A 27,890-nucleotide genomic window follows, 5' to 3' on the forward strand; every position below is an offset into this window, starting at 1 on the left:
AATTATGTTATGTAGGTGATGGATATATGAAGGATCATAATTGATTGCTTGTGTGTGCTTGGATTGCGAAAAGGTAGGGTTTCCCTACTCAGTTACTGTTAATTGATTTAAGATTGTGTTTGTTTGTAATTGTTGTCATCTGCTGATCATCGGAGTATGGGAGTTGTGGTGACGGTGGTGATGTGGTTGTTTTTTTACGGTTGTGGTGGTGTGACAGCTGTGATGTGTGTGTTTGTGGTGGAGTCACTTGCGGGAGTGGCTTCACACCCTAGTTCGCCCTCCGTGGAACCCGTCAAGGGAGGGGACGTGCACATTAAGGGACAAGGATTGTTATTCGCTCGTTGATGAGCTGGACTAGGTGGGGATGGGCTGCGGTCACCCACTGGCGGCGAAGATTACCTGTTGCGATAGGTAATCTGGCAGGGCTATACACTTCGGTTTGTAGTCGTTTACTGTGTGAGATCGGGAGACCGGGGATGGAGGATGATCAGCCGGTTACATTGTTTGTTTGTCTTACTTTAATTATTCAGTAACTGACCCCGTGTTGTTGTTTGTAAAACTTGCGGTGATCCATTCGGGGAAGATAAGCAGATTATGACAGGTAATGCAGATGTTTAGCTATGGGACAGTCATGGGGAGTCATCACGTCAAGTCTAGTTTCCGCTGTTATGAGTTTAGATGTCTTAGATTTCATTTGTTCTGAGACCTTGTACTTTTATTTTGAGTTGGTCTAAGATAATGTAATCGCTAACTCGTTATACTTTAATAGATGTGTTTGTGGATTTTTGCTTTTGATATATACTTACCTCGCGCAACCGAAATGGTAACAGCCTTTCATGCTAGGGTAGTCCTTGGTAAGGTACCTTGGTATGAGGGGGTGTTACAGTCGCCATATTTGTCAGACCGTGTATTATTACGTGGGGTTCGAGGAAACAAAATTCGGTTGCTCTCTCAACTGCTGAAGCCGAATATATTGCTGCAGGACTGGTATGTACTCAATTATTATGGCTTAAGCAACAATTACGTGATTATGGTGTTGACGTAGGATGTATTCCTATTTTATGTGATACTACTAGTGCAATTATTATTTCAAAAAATCTGGCACAACATTCACGTACTAAACACGTTGAAATAAGACACCATTTTATTCGACACCATGTTGAGAAGAGGAACATAAAACTTGAATTTTGTAGTACGGAAAAACAATGGGCCGACATTTTGACAAAATCATTAGCTCGAGAATGATTTGAGACTTTACGGTTGGAAACTGGTTTAATCGGTGGTACCTAAGCTTTTGTACACGTTCAATTTCTTTATGACTGACTAGTTTAAGTTAAGATTGCATGACTGTGTCCGTAAATTGCGTTGCATGAATAATTTCGTTAATAGGAAAATATTTATCATAAATTCTATTTGTTATTTAGAATTTAATTATCATACAAACTTTATCTTTTATCAAGATACACCATATTTTGTTTTTTTCCTATTTGCAAAAAATTCTCACAAAAATAGTCTTACAAAATTGCACGTATTATGCTTCTTATTCCTAATATATTCAAATAATCATATTTCCATATCTTATCTTTTACCATATTCAATTGATCACCTAACATCCTATTCATACCTTAACTCTTATCACTTACCAAAATTGATTAATACTTACCTAAGACCTAGACCTAGACTCCTATATTACTCCCTCCTTGCCGTGTAAACATAATCACACCCCCACTTGCATACTTTTTCTCTTTTCAAAATATTTACCATCATCTCACCATCACCTCCTTTACTCAACCATCAACATCACAATGAATCCCAACCATGCAAGAACCCGATCATCAACCCGCCATCAACAAAGCCGCCACTTTCATAAACCATCATCACCACTACCATCTCATGATCTTAACTCTACTAGTTTCCCTTTACCTCAACCAAACCCAACTACGCCCCTGTTTTGTGGTCGGGACGACTCGATGTTCGAGGAAAAAAGACACCGCCTTTTTAAAGGGAAAAATAAGGTAGTTGTTGATGAAGGTGAAGATATTGAGGAACCCGAGGTTGTTGTAAGAAACAGTGTTGCACGAACTTTGCTCCGGGATATTTCGAAAACCGCCACAAAAGAAGGATTAAATCGTGTTCGGTTAACTCATGACGAAAGCATCCTTGTTTCTCGTGTTTTGAGGTATTCTATCCATGGAGGAAGGTATTATCCCAAATCTTGGTTGATTAATGTTCCCGCTCTTAAGTTCTTTGTCGATTTTCTTCATTTTCAAGGGTGGAGTCACATTAGTCAATTTTTGAGTCCTATTTATCCAGTTGAAGTTGTTCAATTCTTTGCTAGTGTGTCGGTTAAGAAAGGGGTCTTGCATGCGACGGTTAATGGTGTTGATGTGACGGTCTCTGCTTCGGATTTTTGCTCTGTTTTTCGGTTCTCGATGACGGAATTGAAATTATTCCGAGTCTTGGATGGTCCAATGTGGTTAGTGAAAAAGAGATGTTGGTTAAAAAGTACTTTGAAGAGGTTGGGACGGACGGTGGAAACATTGTTATTCGTCCTCTCTCGGTAAAAATTAAGTTCCTCTTGAACTTTCTTTGGAACACGGTTGTGCCGAGACGGGGAGGACGAGATAAAGTTTCGAGTTATGAGGCTGTCATTATTTACTCGTGGTTAGAGGGACAAAATGTGAATTTAGCGAGTGTTGTGTTACATCGTATCATCCAAACAAGTCTCACGGTTACCAAGGAAAAATTAAGTACAACAATCGATCTTCCACATGGGATGTGGGTGTCTCAGTTGTTAGAAGTGAGACAAGTGGTGGGACGGGATAGTTACGGTGTAAGTGCATGGGATTGGATGTGTGATCGTTTGATTAAGCTTATGGGTCTTGTCGTTGATGGACCCGAGTTACTTCTTGTCAAGGATGTTGAGAAACGTCTGAGTGATTCGCGTTTTGGGGCTATGGAGGCAAAATTGGGAAGTTTTATGACTACTTTAATGGAGAAGTTTGAGGAGCAATCCACTCACTTGGCTACGGTTTTATTACATGTTGGACCATCATGGTCTTTAGAGTCGGGTTTGGATGCTTCTCGGGTTTATGCTTGGATGGATGAGGTGGATAAAAGGTTAATGGGTTTTGAACGGGAATTGAAGGCAATTCGTGGGGAAGTGTTCCCACATGGAGATCGTCTCACTTTTCTCACGAGTCAAGGTGGAGCGTTGGTTATGCACGGAAAGGCCATGGCAAATGATCAATCGCTTACATTGGAGGCCACTAAAGCTTTGTCCTTGAAGGTGCTCAAATTTGAAAGAAGTATTCAAAGTATGTCCTAACTTATGTGGCGCTCATTTGATCGTCTTGATGCCTTGGAGCATCGTACTCGGCCCGACTACGTGAACCCATATAAAACCCGCAACATTTGATCTACCCTTGCCTTACCTTTATTAGCTCTTTCTATTTTTAGCCCTTCTTTTTCATTTTCTAGTGGTGTGTTTTGCAAACTTATAATTCGGCCCATTTTGGCATACGCTTGTGGATTATGGCCCAAGTGTCTCTTTAAACATGTGTTTCATTCGGCTCATCTGCTTTAAACATGTTTTCTTAAGTTTGTTTGTTAATTAATTCTCTAGATGCTTATAGTTATGCGTGCTAATATTATTTTCTATGACGTTTTATCTCTTGTCTCGTCTTATATTATTCTACTCATTTTTTATTTGCTCTTAACTTTTCGATGATGTCAAGAGGGGGAAAGAACGTCTATGGTAAGCATCTACCTAAGCTTGCTCCTTGTCAAGACCAATTTTCTCTTAAAGTCCTTAAAGTTTTGATTTATGTTAATCATCTTGATCTTGCGTTGATCTTTATTATTAAGATGACGGTATTGTATTGAGGGCGAACTCTTTACTTAGTCACAAATTTAGGAGGCTTGCCATCATCAAAAAGGGGGAATTTGTTGAACCATATAGTATATATGTTTATGTTTTGATGATGTCAAGGTGCTTTATAATTTATATACTTGTTGCGCGTAATCGTTTGTCTAAGTCTTTTAGATTCGATTTGTCTAATACAAATAACAAAGGAAGTTGTGATGAAAAAGTATATAAGAATCAAGCCTCAATTCAAGATCAAACGATGTGAAGATTCATTCAAGATTTATGTGAAGACGAAGATCGTCTTAAGATTATTCAAGCTTGGATGATGACGTAGCCTATACTCGTAGATCTCCTTGAAGATTAGAATAGTATAGGTGATTATCTCGTAATGATAACTAAGAATGAGTTTCTTGAATTAGTAAAGTTTTAGCTTTGCAGCTATAACATTACTAGTAAAAGAACTCAATGCTATAGCTCTCCTACTATAACATTGAGATGCCGAGTTTATTATACATGACAAATAATTTTTCAAAATTGTTTTGAAAATTGTTTAAAAGTTATTTTAAATGTTTCTATAAAAGTATTTATTTAATAAAGTCCGGTTTAGTGCAGAGTTCGGTTTTATGTTGAACGTTGACTAGTAGTCGTGTTGGGTCAACTTATGAGTTGGACCATGCTACTAATTAGGCCGGTTTCAACAAAGCCTCTCTTAAAACCTAAATTCTAACCCATATATTGAGCTAGGGTTTGCACGAGTCACGAGGCTTATGAGCCGTGACATCTCGTGTTACCTAAGGTGTATTTGGTAAAGATTTTATTCTATAATAATATCTTTACATATCTTGTATATCTTACTTAATATATTTGTTTATGATAAAAGATATTATTGATTTAGGAAATCTTATCATATCTTAGAATTTATAGTAAAGATAATATTTGAATAGATTATATTCTATATTTTGGAATATTCTTTATTATCGTTTAGGCTTTTAGGAAAGAAATAATAGAAGATATGATTTGTTAACATATCTCCTATTATTCGGCCATTAGGGTTTCTTTAAACCGAATTGCCTTGCTCTTTCCTTGCTATATATACTTTGCTCTTTACAACATTTAAAGTAGAGACCTTAAGCATAAATATTGATCTTATTTTTACAAAGCAAATCGTGTGTTTCAAATCAGAAAACCGTTTTTGTTATTTTTGAAAGGTCATGTGTTTTAAACTCGTTTACTTGTTCTTATTGTTATCGTTATAATATAATAGTGCTTAATTGATTTCTTACTCGTTCATTAACGTGAACTTTTTAGTAGAATCATTAGTGCTTTCTTATTAGCGTAAGTTAGTCACTCGAGTATTTAACGGTACTGATTGAATTACAGCTAGAGTTAGTTGTACGAGTTGGGTTAGTAAATTTGTAATCCGTAGAAAGGTGCTAAATTTATTAATCGAGAATAGTGGAAGTAGGTTTCGACTTGTGAAACTGAACCACTTCAAAAATCGTGTGTCTCCTCTCTTTCGTTCGCTTGTTTATTTCGTTTTACATTCATTAGTTGATTAGTTAAAGTTTAATCAATAAACTTTAAATAATCAATTACAATCATACAATCGATAAAGCTTTAGAAAAGTTTTAAATCCTCAATTCACCCCCCCCCCTCTTGAGTATTTCGGATCGATAGACTCTTCAAGTATAAATTGGTTATTTTATATCATCTGTGGTTTTCGAGGTGCGTCCTCGGCTGAGTGGAGTCACTTGCGGGAGTATATTCACACCCTTGATTCGCCTTCTGTGGAACCCGCCGCAGAAGGGATGCGCACATTTAGGGACATGGGTTTATCGCTCGGATGAGATGAGCGGGGCTTAGGTGGGAACGGCTACGGTCCCCCACTGGCGGTGTGGAATACTTGTTGCGATGAGTATTCTGACAGGACTACACACTTTAGTGTGTAGTCAGGTGTGTGGTGATGTGACGGAGTTTGGTTGATTGGAATAGATTGTAATGTTGTTTTATTGCGGCTGTCTATTTTGTGTAATCAGTACTGACCCTGTTTAATTGTTTTAAAAACTATGGTGATCCATTCGGGGATGGTGAGCAGTTATTGAGCAGGTATGAGTTAATGCGCATGGGATAGCTGGGTTGAGTCATCACGAGCTGTCTTAGAAGTCTTCCGCTGTGTTGAACGTTCTTTTATTTTGATTAGTTGGTTTGACATTTTGAGAACGGTTGTATTTTACATTATCAGTTTTGTTTGAACTTGTATCACGTTAAACTATTTATTAAAGTATGTTTCTTTATGGTCTAATTGATATTTATTGCCTCGGGTAACCGAGATGGTAGCACTTCCATGCCTTAAGTGGTCCTGGTAAGGCACTTGGAGTATGGGGGTGTTACATACACGGGTTGTTTGGGGTGTTTGTAACGGGTTTTTCACGGGGTAAAGGGGGGAGTTGTTCGTGGGATTACATGGGTTGGTTTTTGAGTTTTATTTAATTATTAAGACGGGTTTTACGTAATAATTCGTTTAGGAAATAATTAAATTATAATTGAATAAATTAATATAATTAATTAATTAATTAATTAATAATAATATTTATGTTGGGTCACGATTTGTGAAGAAATTATAATCGGGTTCGGATTGCTTTAATTATTTGGATCACTTGAACTGCTTATTTGGAATCGCTTGCCAGGTAGGGTTCATATGTGAATTGTGTTGGTTGATGTTATCGTAATTGTTGGAAGGGATAATTATATTGCATTGTGTTTGTTGATATTATCGTAATTGTTGGAAGGGAGAATTATATTGCGTTGTGTTGGTTGGTTGTATTTAATAATTGTGATGAGGTGATTTAACTATTATCGTTGATTGTGAATGTGCATGTGGAAATTGTGATAAGTTGTGCGATAGTCAGATGTACGTTGTTCAGGGTGTTTTTACTCAAGGGTGATGATAACATGTACGTTGTGAGGGATGGGTACTATTACATAATGGTGGTATGTTGTTAAGGGAGGGGTACCAAAGTAATGTGAGCACGTTGTTAAGGGAGGTGTGCTAAGTTATGAGAAGGAGCACGTTGTTCAGGGAGTTGTGCAATGTGAATGAAATTGAATTGCCTTTCGTATGTTGTTGTCGTTAGTATTTATTCCTACTCAACCTCGTGGTTTACCCTGTATTCGTGAACATCTGTGATGAACCATAATGGGCAGCAGATTTCACATGTACTAAAGATTAGCTGACTTGGGAGATTATGGGAATGCGTGAGGACTTGACAAGTCTACCTAGAAGTCTAGACCACATAGATTATTTAGTCACTTTATTTATTTCCGCTGCTAGTTGTATCTTATTTTATATAAAGTTTAATTTGGTGAGTTGGATACATGTAATCGCTAAGTTTTAGTTTAAAGTACTTTGGTGAGTTGGATTTTGTTATTCACTACCTCGGGAAACCGCGGTGGTAACGCTCTCATTTACTTGGGATCTCTAGCTAAAGGCTCCTGAATAAATGGGGGTGTTACAGTTGCTCTTATTTCGTTGTGTTAGTGACTCCCGCTTGTTAAACTTTAACTTGTAATAAGAAGTTTTAAAAATTTCATAATTTCCGCTTAAATTTATTAGTTATATTTTCCGTATTATCGTGGGGTGTCACATGGAATGGATAAGATTATTGTGAGGATAAGGCGAGGGGTATATAATGGTGGTTAGTATGGTATGAGTATATGTATACATGTATAGTATATCGTATTACATATTATTATTATTATTATTATTATTATTATTATTATTATTATTATTATTATTATTATTATTATTATTATTATTATTATTATTATTATTATTATTATTATTATTATTATTATTATTATTATTATTATTACAACTTATTATTATTACTATTATTATTACTATTATTATTATTATTACTATTATTATTATTATTATTATTATTATTATTATTATTATTATTATTATTATTATTATTATTATTATTATTATTATCATCATCATCATTACCATCTTATAATAATAATAATAATAATAATAATAATAATAATAATAATAATTATTATTATTATTTCATTATTCCGTCTCATTCATAACTCGTATGAATACAATATAATATTATTATTATTATTATTATTATTATTATTATATAATTATTAAATACGGAGTATTACATTTATTAAAAAAAGGTGAACATTCTTTATCTAATTAAAGGGTTTCTTCTATTGTTCTTCATTTACTTGCTTAATTAGTTGGTATATTTCCAAATCTCTATTTAATCTTTTGTAATCCATTATTGAGTTTACTAATTATTTGTCTTAATCATCATGATTAGTTTAGTTATGTGATCGCTCGTGTTATGTGTTATTGATGATGATTAGTGAGTAGTAACTTAGCAAGGATTAATGGAGGATTAAGATGTTGATTAAGAAGATAATATATGATTGTTGAGGTTAATGGTTGATTAAAGGTTCTTGTCTTAACTAGTGTACATCACATGTTTGATGAATTATGTAGGTGATTATTTGCAAGATTTGTAACTTGTTTATACACTTCTATAAGATCGAAAGCATTAGGATGTGTTAGAACTTGCACTATGTTGGTGGGTTGAACAGGTTTACGGGAGAGCTAACTCAACTTTACCGAGGTAGGGCCGTTATACTAAGTGACTCGACCCAGAATCCGACAAGAACCCAAACTTGACTAAGACACACATTTATTGATTTTCTTGGTCATTGTAACACTTCTGACCAAACCCACGGTCAAGAGAGGTCACTCACGGTAGCTCGCCAGGATGTGTACACGGCCCACAGATCAACACGAGTCCTTTCTAATGCATTTTGTCCTAACTCATGCGCATCCCGGGAACCTTCCCAAGAGGTCAGCCATCTTAAGACTACTCTCAGTCAAGCACGTTTGACTGTGTAATTCTTTTACATGGATAACAACAAAAGAATGTGCACTTTGTTGATATGAGTAGTACTTTAAATCCCTTTAAACACTGCTCATTTAAGTCTATCACTGGACCTTTTCAAGGGGGTAGTACCCCACCCGAATAACATCTTCCTTTAACATGGATTATTATACATCCCCACTTAAAGAGCGCATCGTCCTCGTTGCGCCTGGTAGCATCTGACCGTAGCCAGCCTAGAATCCTCTAGAGAAGACTTAACGGAGACCATCGTCGGATGCCCTATGAACAAACTGTCCCTCAAGTAGTGAAACATAGACTATAGCCGATGCACCACTTTCTCAAAGATCTTGCCCATCGAGCTAAGACTAGGCAACCATGCCTTGAGGTCTACAAGGGCTGCAGGAGACAATTCGCAAGGAGATCGAGTTCGGCTCAACATGCAAACCGTAGACGGTAAAGAACTGCCTGATAAGAACGGACAGGAACAATCAATAGATTGGCTAACAACATCACTACTGACACAAGTCGACATCAGTGAATTCAAGGAACAAATTTGCACTTCAGCAGGCCCTAAAGAGAGTGCCTCCCAAAGTGAAGTGTGACAACTCCTTTTATAAGCATATAGCTGAAAGATCATAGATCCATATTAGACTCTCTAATAAAATTAATTTATCTCATAAATTGATATTTAGGTGATCTATGTAACATGCATGCTAATATGAAAGCAAAAAAATGAAAGTATAAGGAAAAACAATTACCTTACATTGAATATATGGTAAAATGGGCACAAAATAGTTCTCCTTACTAGTTTGTTCTTGAGCTAAAATGATATGGATGATCCTCCTTGAAAAACCTTCAAAAAGAAAGTCTCCTTCAAGTTGCACCCAAGAACTAACCCAATAATAATAACAAGTTTATACTAGTAACTTGTTAATATTGCTCCCTTGATAAATATAAGTAATATCACTAACTTATCTTAGTAATATTATTAATGTATACTAGTTGATGAATAATTATTGTAGAGAGATAGAGAGAAAAGTTCACATGCAAGATGTAGAGTGTAAAATGAGGTAGTGTAAAAATGTGAACAAATGATGGAGTATATAGGGCAAAAGTGGCGGGTGGGTGGAGTGCTCAAGTGGACAATTTTTGTCTTATAATTTTATCTTACATCACATGCAAAATCTAGTATAAGATATATATTATGGTAGTATACAAAATAAGGTAAAATGATTACGTGAGTAATCATCCACTACACTAATTTTACACGGTCCACTTGACCATATACGGGTCCATGTTGGTTCTTATATTTGTCACACAAATCCGTGTAATTTTTATTTTAAACATCGTATCATGTTTAAATACTTCCATAATTAAATCGTCCAATTCACTCCGTAAATATACGTGTACCACTACACATATTATTTACGTACTAATATTAATCACATTAATCAATTAGTACAATTTTAGTAAATTAACAGTTAATTAACTAAAACCCATTTCCCAAAACTTATAGTTTAATTATCGCATAATTAAATAATAACTGCTGCTCCTCGAGTTCGCAACTCGAAATCTCTCTAAAAATAATCGATTAACCTCTTAGTCTATAAATCAAGGGACTAAACAAATTGTATCTCATACAATTAATTAGTTATCAATTGGGGTTCGTTCCTATAGGTGTGACCGAAAGGGGTCAGTTGATCACCGCCGTCTCACGACAATAACGTCAAACTCTAGTCAGCCAACCGTTATCGATTTACGTTAATCAACTGACGAGGATCAAATAATTAAATATCTGATGATATTCTATTAATGAGATTTATTATGTTAACGCACTATTGTGGACGACACTAACTCCAACAATCTCCCACTTGTCCGACACAAGGTGTGCGCTACAAATTCTCTCGTCCGTTTTAATCTCTCACTCAATGCAAGGTGTCTTTCAGGTCGCACTTGCACATGAACACATCGCGAGTGGTTTTCTTGATCGGGAGTGTGACTACCAGACCGGAAAAATCTCTCACAAATTACTTTCGAGCGTGGCCATGCATTTGTAGTCATTAACTCCTCGAGTGGCCTTGAGATATAGTTACCCAACGTGGGTGGACAATTCTTGTGTGCCCTATCTATCCTATTGCACAATACAGCTCACCATGACCTAGTAAATGCCCTTTTGGCCTCCTTTCACGGCACGACCTAGGACAAAAACCAAAGTCACTCGAAAACTGCACCTGCTCAGATAATAGTCTCCAGTCAAAAGAATCGACTCATTAGGACATCTTAGAGATCTCCGCCATGACCAGGCGTCTATAATAGAACTTAGGGACTCTCTAAATGGTCACTGTCCGGCAAAGTGTCACACACTCCGCCTATGTAATCGACCAGTCATCACATATGACCTTATGGTCTTGAACAACCATCAATCGACTTACAATCTAGTCACTCTGAGACGTCACCTCATTAAGTGACTAGGGACAAAATACAATGTTCATCTTATTCACTTGAATAGTGTTCAACATTTTCTCCACAACTTATTCAGATAAACAAGGTATTAAAATTTAGTCACACTAAATAAAAGGTTCATAAAAGAATGAATACGAAAACAATAAATGTGATTATCATATATATAATAAAAGATACATTATCCAATTATTACATATCCATAATCTAAAGAAAATCTGGTACTCGTCTCAATCCCATAGAGACGACATGACCATCATTCTTAGCCTTTGATAAAGGCTTGGTTAAAGGATCAGCAATATTATCATCTGTCCCAACCTTACAAATGTCAATTTCCTTCCTTTCCACATAATCTTTAATTACATGGTATTTCCTTTCACTGTGTCTAGATTTGTTACTAGACTTAGGCTCTTTGGCTTGAAAAATAGCTCCACTGTTATCACAATATAGAGTGATAGGATCTTTGGCGGAATGGACTACTCCTAGCCCCTCCATGAATTGCCTAATCCAAACAGCTTCCTTCGCAGCCTCAGACGCTGCAAGGTACTCAGCCTCTGTTGTAGAATCCGCAGTAACACTTTGCTTGAAGCTCTTCCAGCAACAGCTCCTTCATTTAGCTTAAACACATAGCTGGATTGGGATTTCATGTCATCCCGATCGATATGGAAACTTGCGTCCGTGTAACCTCTTAAACGCAACTCAGTTTCTCCTCCAAACACTAAGAACGAATCCTTAGTCCTTCTCAAGTACTTAAGGATGTTCTTTACGGCTATCTAGTGACTCTCACCAGGCTTGGCTTGATACCGACTTGTCATGCTCAAGGCATACGCAACGTCGGGGCGAGTGCAAATCATAGCATACATGATAGACCCAACAGCGGAAGCATAAGGGACGGTCTTCATGTGTTCAATTTCCTTAGGGGTAGAGGGAGACTGTGACTTGCTCAAAGTAATCCCTTGGCCCATAGGTAGAAATCCTCTCTTGGAGTCTTTCATATTGAACCGGTCAAGAACTTTGTCAATATAAGCTTCTTGACTCAATGCTAGTATCCTTTTGGACCTATCCCTAAAGATCCGGATACCTAAGATTCGTTGTGCCTCTCCCAAGTCCTTCATTTGGAAGTGTTTCCCTAGCCACTCCTTAACGGAAGTGAGTGTTGGAACATCATTCCCAATGAGCAATATGTCATCCACATATAGGACAAGGAATGCAACCTTACTCCCACAAAACTTCATGTATAAATACGGTTCTTCCACACTTCTAGTGAAACCGTACTGTTTAATGACATGATCAAAGCGATGATTACAACTCCTAGATGCTTGCTTAAGACCATAAATGGACTTCTTGAGCTTACACACCTTCTTAGGGTTAGATGTATCCACAAAACCTTCGGGTTGTATCATGTACACCTCTTCTTCTAGAATCCCATTCAAGAAGGTGGTTTTGACATCCATTTGCCAAATCTCATAATCATGAAATGCGACAACCGCTAAGATTATCCTGATGGACCTAAGCATAGCGACTGGAGCGAAGGTTTCGTTATAGTGTAAACCATGAACTTGGGTGAAACCTTTTGCCACCAATCTAGCTTTGTAAACATCCACATGTTTATCCATGTCGAGCTTAATTTTATATATCCATTTACACTGAAGAGGTCGCACTCCCTCAGGTAAATCCACCAAGTCCCATACTTGGTTCTCGTACATGGAATCCATTTCGGACCGCATGGCTTCTAGCCAAAGCGAGGAGTCGGGACTAGACATGGCCGATTTGTAGGTAGTGGGTTCATCACTTTCAAAAAGTAACAAAACACCATCCTCTTCGATGTTACCAATGTAACGGTCAGGTGGATTAGAAATCCTACTTGACTTTCTAGGAACAATTACCGTTTCAGAGGAAGAGGGAATGTTATCCTCCACGTTCTCCTCTACCTCTTTCTCGGTTTGTGGCTCTCGAACTTCTTCAAGTTAAAATTTTCTCCCACTCCGTCTCCTAGAAATAAACTCCTTTTCAAGAAAGACAGCATCACGAGCCACAAGCACTTTGTTCTCCTGTTTATTGTAGAAGTAATAGCCACGTGTTTCCCTTGGATATCCTACAAAAAGACATTTGTCAGACCTGGGTGCAAGCTTATTGTCAGACTTGATCTTAACGTACGCTTCGCAACCCCAAATACGCATGAATGACAAATGAGGGACTTTCCCTGTCCATATCTCATATGGAGTCTTATCAGCCGCTTTAGTCGGGCTTCGATTTAGTGAAAATACTGCAGACAAGAGGGCAAAACCCCAAAATGAACTAGGAAGCTCAGTTAGACTCATCATTGACCGAACCATATCAAGTGAAGTTCGGTTTATCCTTTCGGCCACACCATTTAATTGCGGTGTGCCAGGAAGATTCCATTGTGATACTATACCACAATATTTTAGGTGTGAATCAAATTCAATATTTAGATACTCACCACCACGGTCGGACCGTAGAGTCTTTATCTTTTTATCCAATTGGTTCTCTACTTCCTTTTGAAACTCTTTGAACTTGTCAAAGGCTTCACTCTTGTTCTTCATTAAGTAGACATACCCATATCTACTTAAGTCATCAGTAAAAGTAATGAAGTAGTGAAAACCTCCTCTAGCGGTGATGATTAATGGTCCACACACATCCGTGCGTATGAGAGCCAAAACCTCACTAGCTCATGTCCCTTTTCCCGCAAAAGGTGCACGAGTCATCTTGCCTTGAAGGCAAGACTCGTATGTACCATAAGATTCGAAACCAAATGGTTTGAGCACTTTTGATGAAGCAAGTCTCTTAATGCGTCTTTGGTTTATGTGGCTTAAACGACAATGCCAAAGGTAGGATTCGTATGGATCACCCTTTTTGAGCTTTTTAGTTTCCATATGATAAACGTCATTAACATCATTTAAAACATAAATGCCTCCAATTGATATGGCCTTGCCATAAACCACATCTTTTAAAGAAAAAGTACAACACTTGTTCTTAATCAGAAAACAAAAGCCTTCCGCGTCTAACGCGGAAATGGAGATGGTGTTCTTATTTAAAGTTGGTACAAAATAACACTTATTTAAATACAACTCTAAACCACTAGCTAAAGTGAGCACATACGTCCCTACGGCAACGGCGGCTACTCTAGCTCCATTGCCCATGCGGATATCCACATCACCTTTTACTAGTGCTTGCACGTCCCTTATACCCTGCAATTAGTTACAAAGGTGAGAGCCACATCCGGTATCAAGTACCCAAGTGGAAGTACAAGCATAATTAACGTCTATCACATAGAGAGAGGAAATCATACCAATAGGCGTCACACGCCCTTCCTTGAGATCCTCCAAGTATTTGGGACAACTCCTCCTATAATGCCCCTTCCCATTAAAATGGAAACATTCGGCCTCGGAGAGCTTGACACTTTTTGCCTTGGGATTTCCATTCTCAACGGCCTTCCCCTTTCCCTTGTCATTTTTCTTTGACGATTTCTTGAATTGGGACTTTTCTTTCCCTTTTCCTTACTTGACTCCAAGAGACATGTTCTTTAACTTCATGGTTAAAACATCTCCCTTTTCACTCCCACTAGCCTCCATATCCCTCTCCGCTTGGGAGAGGAGTGCATGAATTTCATGGTAACTCTTATCCATGTCATTCATGTTGTAGTTTACCCTAAAGTGGGCGAACTTGGTGGGGAGTGAGTGAAGGATACGATCCACCACAAGAGTCTTAGGAATCTTACATCCTAGACGCTCTAGGATGTCAACATATTCGACCATTTTAAGTACATGGGGACCAACCTTTTGGCCCCTCTCAAGCTTAGCTTCAAAAAAGCGTGCCGCCGCATCGTATTGACGGACTTTAGGTGTTTGTGAAAACATAGTGATCATACGAGTGAATATCTCGTAAGCATTTAAAGAAATGCATGATAGCTTGAGCTTTGGCGATATTGAGCATATCAACACATTCTTGATATCATTCAACATCCTCACATAGTCATCATAGGCGGTCCGCACCGCCGATGAAGCTCTTGCACCGGGCTCGATTGGAGGAGCATCGGTCAAGTAAGTGAGCACATTGTCGGACAACGCGGCACTTTTGATGTTGGATTCCCATTTAAGAAAGTTACTACCGTCATCTTTTAAAATACATTTGTCCATTACGGACCTTAGCCATGAATCTTTGCCTAGTGAAGTAGTCAATGGAGTTGTTGAAGTTGCCATTACGAATTAAAATGCTACAACAAAAAGGGAAAATTAACATTCATTGTTTTTAAAATTACTTGTAAAAACATGTTTAGCAAGTTTTAGCATTTATAAAATGATCTCCCATTAAATTATATAAATGATCCCAAGACCCAAATATTAAACAAAAATGAGTATCGCTTGGGCGAAACATCCCATAATTACGTAAATTCGGTAAGTCACGTTGACCAATTCTACCTCTAGAACTCTTGGTCGACGAATTTCCTCAAATTCATCTACTAGCCCCGGAACAAAAGACTGTCTTATATCCCGTTGAGTCCAACCAATTTTGGCGTGTGATAACCGCTTACCACCCTACTTACCCAAGGTAAAAAGAGAACACCCCGCTTGGGCGAGCGTGGCTCTAATGAACAAGAGATTCATAGGTGTTACTAATTGGTAAGGCTAATCTCAATTTTAGTTATGTGAGAGATCTTGTCAATTTAGTCATCATTTCCTTATAAGTGAATTAATTCGGTGAATGTAAATGACGTGAATTGACAACCACGAAAATAAAATGCATGTGAATGGCGATTTTGGCATGCGAAAATAAAACAAGTAAACATGTAAGCATATGAATACATCCTAGTATGGCCACCTAGTTAATAAAAACTAGTCTATTACATTTCGAAAACCAACTCCTTGGTCCCTTGCCTCTTCATTCCATAAGTGGCTCTTCCTTCCTTGTGGGATTTGGAACACCTTCCAAAAATAGACTCCGTCTCGTTGTAATCCGTCTTTTGGAAACGCCGGTAAAAATAACTATTACAAATGAATTAAATAGCTATTCCTATTATACATTAATTAATAAAATAAATAAAATTATTAATTAATTACAACCCGACGATACGAGATCGTATTTAATTACAAACAAATCGATATTTCCATTCATTTCGGGTAATAACGATTAAAATTAACTAGGCCATACTAGGTACAAAAAGATAAATACTTTAAATAAATGACAATCATTCATTCAACTTAAATAAATATGCTTAAAATGCTGTAAATATGATGCCAAAATCGCCCTATCTATCAATCGTTGGTATTTTATGAATCATTTAAATAAATAACAATCATTCATTTAACTTTTTAATCTCATTTAAGTCCAAACTAATTGTCCAAACTGTTTTGAACCTCAAAATTAGTCCTCACTAATTTTATGATAAATAATTAGTTTGATTTTGTGATATTTTGCTAATTTAATCGGTAAAATCATAATATTTAAGTAAAAATCCAAAATATATTGAAACAAAATATTTTAGTATTCTGGAACACTCCCAAGAAACCCAAAAAGTCAGAAAAATGCCCAAAAAATTCCGGATAAATTTTGTGAAGGAAAAGATCGATATTTATCTATTTTTAACCACAAAAACCAATAAACATCAAAACAAAGTGAAAACACACATGCAAAATCACTTTTGATATTTAAATAATATTCTTAAATGTACATAAATTTATCATGGGCAGAACCAAAAATTTCGAAATTATGATTAATTAATTTGACTTTTACCGACTTTTTACTCAAAAAATCAATAAACATGCAAAATTCCGAACCAACCTTCAACTTTTTGCATACAATCAGTAGAAAACATGCATGAACTCCTCTAAAAAATGCATGCACCAAATCAACTTTTAACTAATTTTAGTCAATTTTTCACTAAAATGCGACATTTTGACTCGGTTTTCTACCAAAAATCGTTACAAATAGCAAAATAAGTTCAAAAATCACCGAAAAATTCCACAAACCTTTTGAGATCATTAGGTATGCATGTTCCAAAAATTTCGTGCTAAAACCTCTTCTAACACAATTTTTGAGTTTTTACAAATTATCTCATAATTCATTAAAATGCTTAAAATCAACATGCAAATTACAAGCTTAAGCTCTGATACCACTTGAAAGATCATAGATCCATATTAGACTCTCTAATAAAATTAATTTATCTCATAAATTGATATTTAGGTGATCTATGTAACATGCATGCTAATATGAAAGCATAAAAATGAAAGTATAAGGAAAAACAATTTCCTTACATTGAATATATGGTAAAATTGCTACAAACTAGATCTTCTTACTAGTTTGTTCTTGAGCTAAAATGATATGGATGATCCTCCTTGAAAAACCTTCAAAAAGAAAGTCTCCTTCAAGTTGCACCCAAGAACTAACCCAATAATAATAACAAGTTTGTACTTGTAACTTGTTAATATTGCTCCCTTGATAAATATAAGTAATATCACTAACTTATCTTAGTAATATTATTAATGTATACTAGTTGATGAATAATTATTGTAGAGAGATAGAGAGAAAAGTTCACATGCAAGATGTAGAGTGTAAAATGAGGTAGTGTAAAAATGTGAACAAATGATGGAGTATATGGGGCAAAAGTGGCGGGTGGGTGGAGTGCTCAAGTGGATAATTTTTGTCTTATAATTTTATATTACATCACATGCAAAATCTAGTATAAGATATATATTATGGTAGTATACAAAACAAGGTAAAATGATTATGTGAGTAATCATCCACAACACTTATTTTACACGGTCTATTTGACCATATACGGGTCCATGTTCGTTCTTATATTTGTCATACAAATCCGTGTAATTTTTATTTTAAACATCGTATCATGTTTAAATACTTCCATAATTAAATCGTCCAATTCACTTTGTAAATATACGTGTACCACTATACATATTATTTACGTACTAATATTAATCACAATAATCAATTAGTACAAATTTAGTAAATTAACAGTTAATTAACTAAAACCCGTTTCCCAAAACTTATTATGTAATTATCGCATAATTAAATAATAACTGCTGCTCCTCGAGCTCGCAACTCGAAATCTCTCTAAAAATAATCGACTAACCTCTTAGTCTATAAATCAAGGGACTAAACAAATTGTATCTCATACAATTAATTAGTTATCAATTGGGGTTTGTTCCTATAGGTGTGACCGAAAGGGGTCAGTTGATCACCGCCGTTTCACGACAATAACGTCAAACTCTAGTCAGCCAACCGTTATCGATTTACGTTAATCAACTGACGAGGATCAAATAATTAAATATCTGATGATATTCTATTAATGAGATTTATTATGTTAACGCACTATTGTGGAGGACACTAACTCCAACAATAGCACGTGACGGAAAAGGAAAAAAAAATTATTATTTATCTCAAACAAAGAAGAGGATGAAAATTCAAAGAGTGCGAGAGAAGTTGTAATACCCCGTATTTTATTACCTTGGTCAAAGACTAGTCAACGCTAAATGGGTAAATATATTTTATAAAATTATCTTATATTTCTACAAGTTATGTTATGAGATGGAATAATAAAATAATAATATCAATAATAATACGATACATGTACATAGATAAGTATACCATGCTAACTACCCATATATAGATACCCCCCCCCCCCCTCTTTCACCTTATCCACCTTGTGATCCACATACACAATCTTACAAAATTCACATAAAAGATGAAGAAAGAGAGGAAAAGATGGAGATTTTGTCCCTCCGCTTTGAGATCGTAAGGTAAAACCATCTTAAACTTGTTCATATATTGTTTAATTAATACCGTTGACCCGCCTCGACCTTGACCCTGTAATAACTCGCCTTTTTTAGTACCTTTTATTAATTAAATATGAGATTTTATTATTTACGAATGTGATACACGATATTTAATAATTTAATTTATAAGACGGAAGTTAAAAAAAAAAAAAAAAAAAAAAAAAAGAAAAAAACATATGAAGGGTGTATGACCGGCGGGTGGTGTTGACCAAGGGGGGAGGATTTGACTTGTGTAGGCTCTACCTTAGATATTTTAAGGAGAGAAATAATAAAAATAATAATAAAGTTATATAGTAAGCTTCCTAGAAGTTTCCATCAACCACCTACCCTACCAACTATATAAACATATCTCATGTCTCACCATCTCTTTTATTCCACATAAAAAACTAAACTTATATCTTGTGAGGAAGGGTATTTTGTGAGCCAACTTTAAGACGGAGTTTTCACCTCACACTAAATTAATTGTGGTAAGTTATCTATCTAATCACTTTACATCAATTGTTTACATTTGACCAATGACCGAATTACCCGTTGCTTTGACCATACGTTGACCGTCGTGGGGGCCGTTGACCGACGGGATGACCACCGTCGGCTTTAGTCGTGTGTGGGGTGATTTTTGGGGTTATTTTTGGGTGATTGTTTTTTGCAGTTTATATCTTAATTTAATCTGCAAGAATAGTTTATAATTGTATACAATCTAATTTTTGTTTAGGTGGTGGATTTGTGGAAGAGACTTTATCAGTTTAATTGTTAATTGAATTGTAAAGAATTGCTAAAGGTAGGATATCTACTCAACCTTGCTTATTTGTTAAATTAATGAATTTATTAATTTCTTATAAGATGGATTATCGTTACATGGTTGTCGTAAGATGAATTATTATTGCATTGTTGGCATGAGACAAATTGTTATTGTATTGCTTTTATGATAATTATTCCACCATGAGTTTATTGTTACAATTGTTGTCTTCAGCATCTTATAATTATACTATTATCACTGTTGGTTGGTTTTCTATTGTTTGTTTGCTTATTGAAAGAGGATTGGTATTGTGATTGTGATTATTGGTTGGCCAGTCACAGGGATGTTGAAGTGTCGTAGACCTGTGCGATTGTGGTTAACTAGGCACAGTGGTGTCAGAGTGACCGTGAACCAAAGCGGTGAGTGGGATATGTCGATTTTGTGGCAATCAGTTGTGCCGTGAGTGACGGTTAGAGGCGCGAATTTTTTTGTTGTCTTTTGTTGCAGGTTTATTATATTTACTTATTGTTGTTTACTTATCCTACTCAATCTCGTGGTTGACCATGTATTGGTGAACACCTATGAAGAACCAAATATTGGGGAGCAGATTGATTGCCAGGTTAGCTTCTCTGATGTGTTGGATGCTTGGAGGGGGCTTGGGACGTATGACCTTCGTGAGAGCCTAGAGATCACCTAGTTATTCAGATACTAGTTATATTATTTCCGCTGCTGTTATATTAAAACATAATTTTATCATTTAATTAACTCGTTGGAACTTTTCTAATCAAACCGTTTGAGACAGTTTAATTATATCGTCTTAAAGTACTTTGGTAATTGTTTGTCTTTTATACTTACTACCTCAGGCAACTGAGATGGTAACACCTTTATTTATCTAGGAATGTCTTGCTAAATGCTCCTGAATAAATGGGGGTGTTATAAAGTGGTATCAGAACGAACATTCCTAAAGCCTAAACAAATGAATCTAATGAACTTAGGATGAGTCCAATAAAATGAATCTGGGGTAGAAACGTTTTAGGAGCCCTTTTGTTTGGTTAGGGAGACGTCCTTGATTTGGCTCTTTTCAGTTTTGAGCCGGTCACCTCGAGGAAAGTTGAGAGAGTGGGGTACGTAGCGTGGATTCTTTGCCTTAAGGTTCTAATTGTGTTCTGACGTTGCGAAAGTTACTAACTTTATTTTCAGGATGAGAGCAAAAGGTAAGAAATTTTCAGACGAATGAAAGAGACGAGGCGTGTGGCCGATTAGATGGCAAATATGGTGGATTGAATTTGTTTTGAGCATGTGTTAATTTATGGCATAATTATTCATGGAATTTTCTTAGCATATAATGGATGGCATGAATTGAAGAAATATGAATTATATGATTTGTTGCATCTTTATATGAAATTGGTTGTATATGTGTGAATTACATGCTTAGAATCACATGTCTAGAGATATGCGATATGTGTTGCCCTGAACTTATAAGCATAGAATTATGAGATTGCATGAATTAGAGACTAAGCATGTGTGACGGATAATTAATTTGGGCAAATGATAAAGGGAGGACGTGAGAGGGCCGTGGGGCTTAACGTGTCACGGTGGTTGGTCGGGCAAGGACCAGCTCGACCAATCACACATTCATTTGTATGAAAGAATTTTATCATATACCTTGTGCCCAGAAATTCTTTTGAACGAAAACTTATGTTTCTTTCTTTATTCTTAATAGAACCGAAAATGGCACCAAAGACAGATACACCCATAACTATGTCACAAGCGGAAATTTATATACTAATTGCAACAAATGAAGCTTCACCAGCTGCTTTGAAAACGAAAACTTTTATGATGGATCCTGCTAAGATGAGTGCTGCCATTGCTCGTCATAGTCCGATGAAGTATGATGGACTAGACGAACCGTCCTTATTGGGAGATTGGTGCATGAGTTTGAAAACCTCTTTGAACTATTGAACTGTCCCGAGGAGATGCAAGTGGATCAAGTTGCTCACTACTTGAAAGGAAAGGCCGAATCGTGGTGGAATCGTAACAAGGGAGTGATCAGGGAGGCTTGGAAGGAGAGTGATGAACCTTATGTTACCTGAAGGGGCTTTAAACACATAATGAGAGCTGTGTTTGTACCTGCGCATGTTCGGAGTAGGATGAGGTCAGAGTTTGATACATTTAAGATGCTGGAAGAGATGACGATAGAAGACTACCACAACAGATTCATGGAGCTAGCTGAGTATGTGTCAAACTTGAGCTATGGTGAAGATGTGTTGGCATTGATATTTGAGAAGGGGTTGACCATGCCCATAAAGAAGAGGCTTTCATTTGGGGAGCCAAGTACTATGGAGGAATTATATCAAAGAGCAAGACATGCTGAAAGAATTGCAGTTTTGGTTAAGGAGACAAATAAAGACAAGGGAGTAAAGAGAAAGGCTTAGACTACGAGTGAGGGAGCTAGAAGAAGTAAGAAGAATAATTATAACCAGACCCGATCATATTCTTCAGGAGGGGCAGTGAGTGGTGGCAGGTTCGGCCGCAGTGTAGGGACGAGTGGGGCGAGTAAACAGAGCAAGCCACAATGCTATCGATGTAGTAGATTTGGTCATAAGATCGTTGAATGTAGAACTACTGCGATAATGAATAGTGTGAATGGCGGTTTGGTGGAGGGAATTCAAATGGATACAGGACACCAAAATCTAGCTATGGAAGCAATCGTTTTAATGGGTCTTGGAATAATCAAAGGAGCTAGAATAATAACTTCTTTCAGAATTGCTTCAACAATAATCAAGGCAATGGAAACGGGTCGTACAAGAGACAAAATAATCAAACTAGTGCCGTGAAGCCGGGGGCGATGTCAGCTTGGACCGTATAGGGTGGAGGCAAGTCCATTGGTAAATTGTTCATGATGGGTAAGGAGGCTGCTGAGGGAGATGCACATGTGGTTTCGGGTACTTTTCTAACCAATTCTAAACCATCTTATGTTTTATTTGATTCGAGAGCAACCCACTCATTTATATCAAGTGACCATGTTAAAGTGTTCTAATTAGTTGACCCGGTAATAATAAAAGACGAAGTAAAAATACCTTCTGGGGAGTTAGTACCTTGCACCAAAGTATATAAAAATATAAATATTCTTATCGGGGAGGTTTTATTTTCAATGGACGTAGTAGAATTTGCTTTGGGTGGTTTTGAATTTTTTTTGGGGATGGATTGGTTGAGTAAACATAGAGCCTTTATTGACTATCACCAAAAGAAAGTATCCATGAAGGGACGAAGGGAGTAAGAGTGTCTTATAAGGGATTTGTGGTAAAACCAAAGGTGAAACTTATATTAATTACCCCGAAGTCGTGTTTGAGGAAGGGAGGATAATTAATCTTGTGTCATGTAAGGGACCTGCGTGAGGATGGAAAGGGCGCATGGGAGATCCAGTGGTAAGTGAGTTTCGGGATGTGTTTCCAGATGAAATTCCAGGTTTACCACCAAAGAGAGATGTAGATTCTAATTTTTAATTGAAACCCGGGACGGGACCTATTTCTAAGGCACCTTACAGAATGGGACCTAAAGAGTTGGAGGAACTTAATATGAGGCAGAAGAGATGGATAGAGTTGATTGGAGATTATGATATTGAGATAGTTTATCATGAAGAAAAGGCTAATGTGGTGGCTGATGCTTTAAGTAGAAAGTCTATTCATGCTTTATGCTCAGCTATGTCGCGTGTGAAAGTGCAAGGTGAGATAGAGAAAATGGGAATTTGTGTGATAAGGAAAGAGGATTCAGTTAGGGATTTAACCATTGAGCCAGAGTCGTATGCCGCAATTAGAGAAAAGCAGAAAGGCGACCCGAAGGTCGTGAGGTGGTGCGCGGCCGTGGCTGACGGGGTTGTGACACGGTTTTTTGTGCGTGAAGATGACAGTTTGAGATTTGATGGGAGGTGGTCTGCACCTGATGATGAGGAATTGAAAAGAAATATTTTGACTGAAACACATTCTACACCATATTCTGTGCCTCCTGGAGGAGATAAATTATATAAAGATTTGAAGAAAACATTGTGGTGGCCTAGGGTAAAGTGAGCATAAAAGACCACTGGGTAAAGTGCAGTCTTTAGATGTACCTAAATGGAATTGGGAAAGCATTTCTATGGACTTTATTGTTGGTTTGCCTTGGACTCAGAAGGGCAATAATATGATTTGGGTTGCACATTTTATTCCTATGAATGATACTTGGAGTAAGGCTGAGTTGGCTAAAGCTTATGTAAGAAATATTGTGAAGTAGCATGGAATTCCAAAAGATATAGTTTCTGATCGTGACTCAAGGTTTATTTTCAAATTCTCCAAGAGATGCAAGAGTGTATAGGTACAACTTTGAAGATGAGTACTGCATTTCATCTAGCAACAGACGAGCAAACTAAGAGGACTATTCAGACATTAGAGGATATGTTAAGGGTGTGTGTCATGTAGTTTGGAGGATCTTGGGAGGAGAGGTTGGATTTGATAGAGTTTTCTTATAATAACAGTTATCATACTGTCACTGATGCCGTGATTTTGGGGCCAGAGTTGATCCAACAAATGGTTGAGCAGGTACATGTGATCAGACACAAGATGAGAGCTGCACAAGATCGACAGAAGAGTTATGCTGATTTGAGGAGAAGTGATATTGAGTTTGCTGTAGGAGACAAAGTATTACTGAAAGTGTCTCCAATGAAAGGAGTGATGCATTTTGGCAAGAGAGGAAAGCGGAGTTAGAAATATATTGGGCCTTATGAGATTTTAGATAGAGTTGGTGAAGTGGCATATCGTGTAGCACTACCACCATCCTTGGCCAGAGTTCATAATACTTTTCATGTCTCACAGTTGAGGAAATATGTGAGTAATCCTACACATGTGTTAGCATGATAGGTCCATTTTATATATAGTTAACCCCTATTGTTGCTCGATTTATTTGATTATTGCACTTCTATTAGTGTATTTGTGAGCTAATTTCGTGTTCTAGGTGTTTTGCTCCTCTTGAATACATTTTGTAGGAAATGAAGCAGTTGGTAGCTTTTTGCCATCAAATTAGCATTTACCCAAGTTCACGAGGCTAATAAGTGCATGTCCTGATCATGCAAGGTCGTGTCGAGAAGTATAGGGGCATTTCGGAAAGAAATTGGAAATCCCGAGCATGAAGAAAACCAACTTATGTTGGTGTGCAAATTATGAAATATAGTCCAAGTAAAAGCCCATCATAAGAGCATACATTGGATGTCAAATGATCCATAGGATGCCTTAGACGGGCTCTTGAAGAAGCTTGCATTGGATTCCGCATTGTCATAAAGCAAGAATTTAAGACGGAAGTAAGTGGAAAATCAGAAAACACACGTCCCCGATCGGGGTGAGGTGTCCCCGATCAGGGTTGCCTCTTTCTAGCTTGTTTACGTTAGACCCTTTATTCCTATATAAAGGGTGCGGATCCGGGACCTCTCATACACTTCTGACACAACACTTCATACACCACTTTTACATGTTTTTCATACCCTTTATTTCAAGTTCTTAGTATAGTTTAGATTAGATTTCCTTTAAGCATGTCCTTTATGTTATAAACAATTTCATTTAAGCATTTCAAGTTATATACGAGTTACATTTTAAGTTATTTCCAATTGTTATCTTGTTCTTCATTCCCATGTTATATTTCCATTTTCAAGGTAATCTCATTTCTAATATTACTTTTGTTATTCATTTGTAATTTCCATTACTAGTTAGTATGTTTGTTTATCATTTTATATGTGATTGGTTTACTTTTCACTATGCAAAAGTAGTTCCTTTGTCTAGGGAGTAGGGAAGCCATGCATAAATAGTTTTTGCTGTTGTTTAATTAGGATGGTATAGTAATCGTATAATAGTTTCTATCACATGCTTTTATTGATTTGTTAGTCTTTTATTGTTGGCCACTATCATAGACTAAATTTGTTAATTCACCTTCATAAGTTATGAGGAACGAAATTAAATTAGACAAATCATGTTTTAGTAGACCGATCTAGCCATAGCGAGAGCTCGCTAGAACCTGTTCTATGTTTGACAATAAGGCCGAGAGGTGGTTGTGTTTAAGCCTACAAATTTATCGTATTATCAATTTCCTAGTTTGGCATGAGCATTTACATAATTTGCATGTGTGACCCGACTTCGCGAGGCTCTATCATTATTATTGATTTCTTTCATTGCTTTATCATTATTTTAAAAACTCAAACAAACTTTCAATCGATAACAGACCTTGATAAAATTCACTCCATAACAACTTGTTTAGCAACTCATGTCTCCTTGTGTTCGACCCTATTACTATATTCATTTGTGTCTAGGGTATTTATCTTTGTTAGGTGTGTGATAGCCTATCAAATTTCGGCGCCGTTGCCGGGGAGCACGGTTTTGTTTGCTATTTAGTTGTTGAATTTTATCTTGTTTTCTTTTGTCCAAGGGAACACTTGTTCCTTGGGATAGTTCTCACGGTTTCCTTGTAGTTTTAGTGTCTATTTTGTAGGTAATAAAGCTTGTCCTTTTATAATGAATGATGGATTCTGATTTCCAAAACTCAAAGATGAGCCTTTTCATGACTATGTTGACCGGTTATACTACTTTCACAGTGGTCTAATCTCCCTTGGACACATCCTTGATGGGGATTACTTGGGTCATCTCGGAATTGATGGCATGGATTTTGAGACTCGTGAATTGGCTCTAAACTTGCAGAATAAAAGTGTCTACTACATGGTTGGGGCAGAACTTTGGAATTTCTTGAATATCATGGCTTCCGGATGTCGAGAGTTAGCACGCCATTTCAATTTATGGCGCATCCAAAAGAAGCTCAAAGTGTTACAGGCTCGTTTGGAACAACTTTTTCAAAAGGAAGCGGGACAATGTGACATTATTACCTCTCCTTATGCTCTCTCCCAATGTGAGTCTTTTCCCCTAATAACTTTGAATTATTGGATGATGATGACGATGGTGAGACTTTCTCTTCCGAAATTCCTCTTAATGTCATTCTAATTGAAAATTTGGAGACTCATGTTGAAGAAAATTACCTTGTAGTAGATGAGACACTCACCGTGGAGGATGGTAGGCCCGTTTGTAATGTAAATGATGAGGTTTTTCCGAAGTCATTTGAAACCTTTGAAAATCTTTTCACGGAGTGTGTAGTTGACCCATTTGAGGTTGATGGAGGACTTAGTGATACTAATTTAGAGGTAAGTGGATTAAACCCCCCATTTTTGATGGGTCCAACGACCTTGAGTTTTCATACCACCAATTTGTGACCATTCATGATAGTATTTGTGCACTAACGCTTTGTTTTATAGTCTTAAGCATGATGCTCCATCTCTTGCGGACGAGTGGAGTAGTATGTGGTTCTTTTTGAAATCTCTCATATGCGCTTTAATAAGATATCCAAGTTCTTACCTTTGATCTATCATGCCTCAATCTTATCAATTGCTTACATTTGCTTTTGTATTGCTCATGCGCATGTATATGATCGATTTCTAAAGGCTTTGACATGATTTTTAGAGGACAAAGGATGGATCATATTTAAGGAGAACAAGAGTCTAGCAAGACTTTTAAATTGCACTTCTCGGGAGGCAACCCGTGTTTAATTATGTTTTTGAGACAATTTACAGTTTTTGGACAATTGTAATTTCAATTGGGTTGTAATAGTTAAAACAATAAGACATTTAGTTTGCTTTAGTTTGTAGTTGCTTGTATTTGACTTTGCTACTTGGATTGAACCTTACCCCTTTTTCAAGCTAGCTTGGGGGATGCTTGTACACGTTAGTATGCTTTCTGGCCTTCCTTTATTTCGCATGTGTCATCCCCATCTCCCATTGTTTGTTTTATTTGTCCTTCTTTGTGGTTTTTTGCGCTTAAACCCGTTTTACACATTGAGGACAATGTGTTGTTCTAGCCTGGGGAAGGGATTTAGTAGTCTTGTTTATTAATTTCATATACTTCAAAAATCCAAAAAAATTGAAAAATAAAATAAACTTTGGTGTCTTATTGTGTCCACCCTTATGTCTTATGCATAATGTCATTCCTCCTTGCATTTCCCATTGTAGCTTTTTAAGCTAATGATTCATGCTTATTGACGGGTTT

General features: G+C 36.8%; 1 long non-coding RNA gene across 1 annotated transcript; it reads left to right on the plus strand.

Moving 5' to 3' along the window:
* Positions 1 to 19,420: 19,420 nt before the first annotated feature.
* On the plus strand, positions 19,421 to 27,595 carry LOC141637262 (uncharacterized). Its single transcript, XR_012541701.1, has 4 exons — positions 19,421 to 19,516; positions 19,762 to 19,827; positions 26,396 to 26,703; positions 27,290 to 27,595. It is a non-coding gene; the product is annotated as an uncharacterized LOC141637262 (long non-coding RNA).
* Positions 27,596 to 27,890: the final 295 nt, after the last annotated feature.

The sequence above is a fragment of the Silene latifolia genome, unplaced genomic scaffold (genome assembly GCF_048544455.1).
Source record: "Silene latifolia isolate original U9 population unplaced genomic scaffold, ASM4854445v1 chrun_scaffold_16, whole genome shotgun sequence".
NCBI classification, from domain to species: Eukaryota; Viridiplantae; Streptophyta; class Magnoliopsida; order Caryophyllales; family Caryophyllaceae; genus Silene; species Silene latifolia.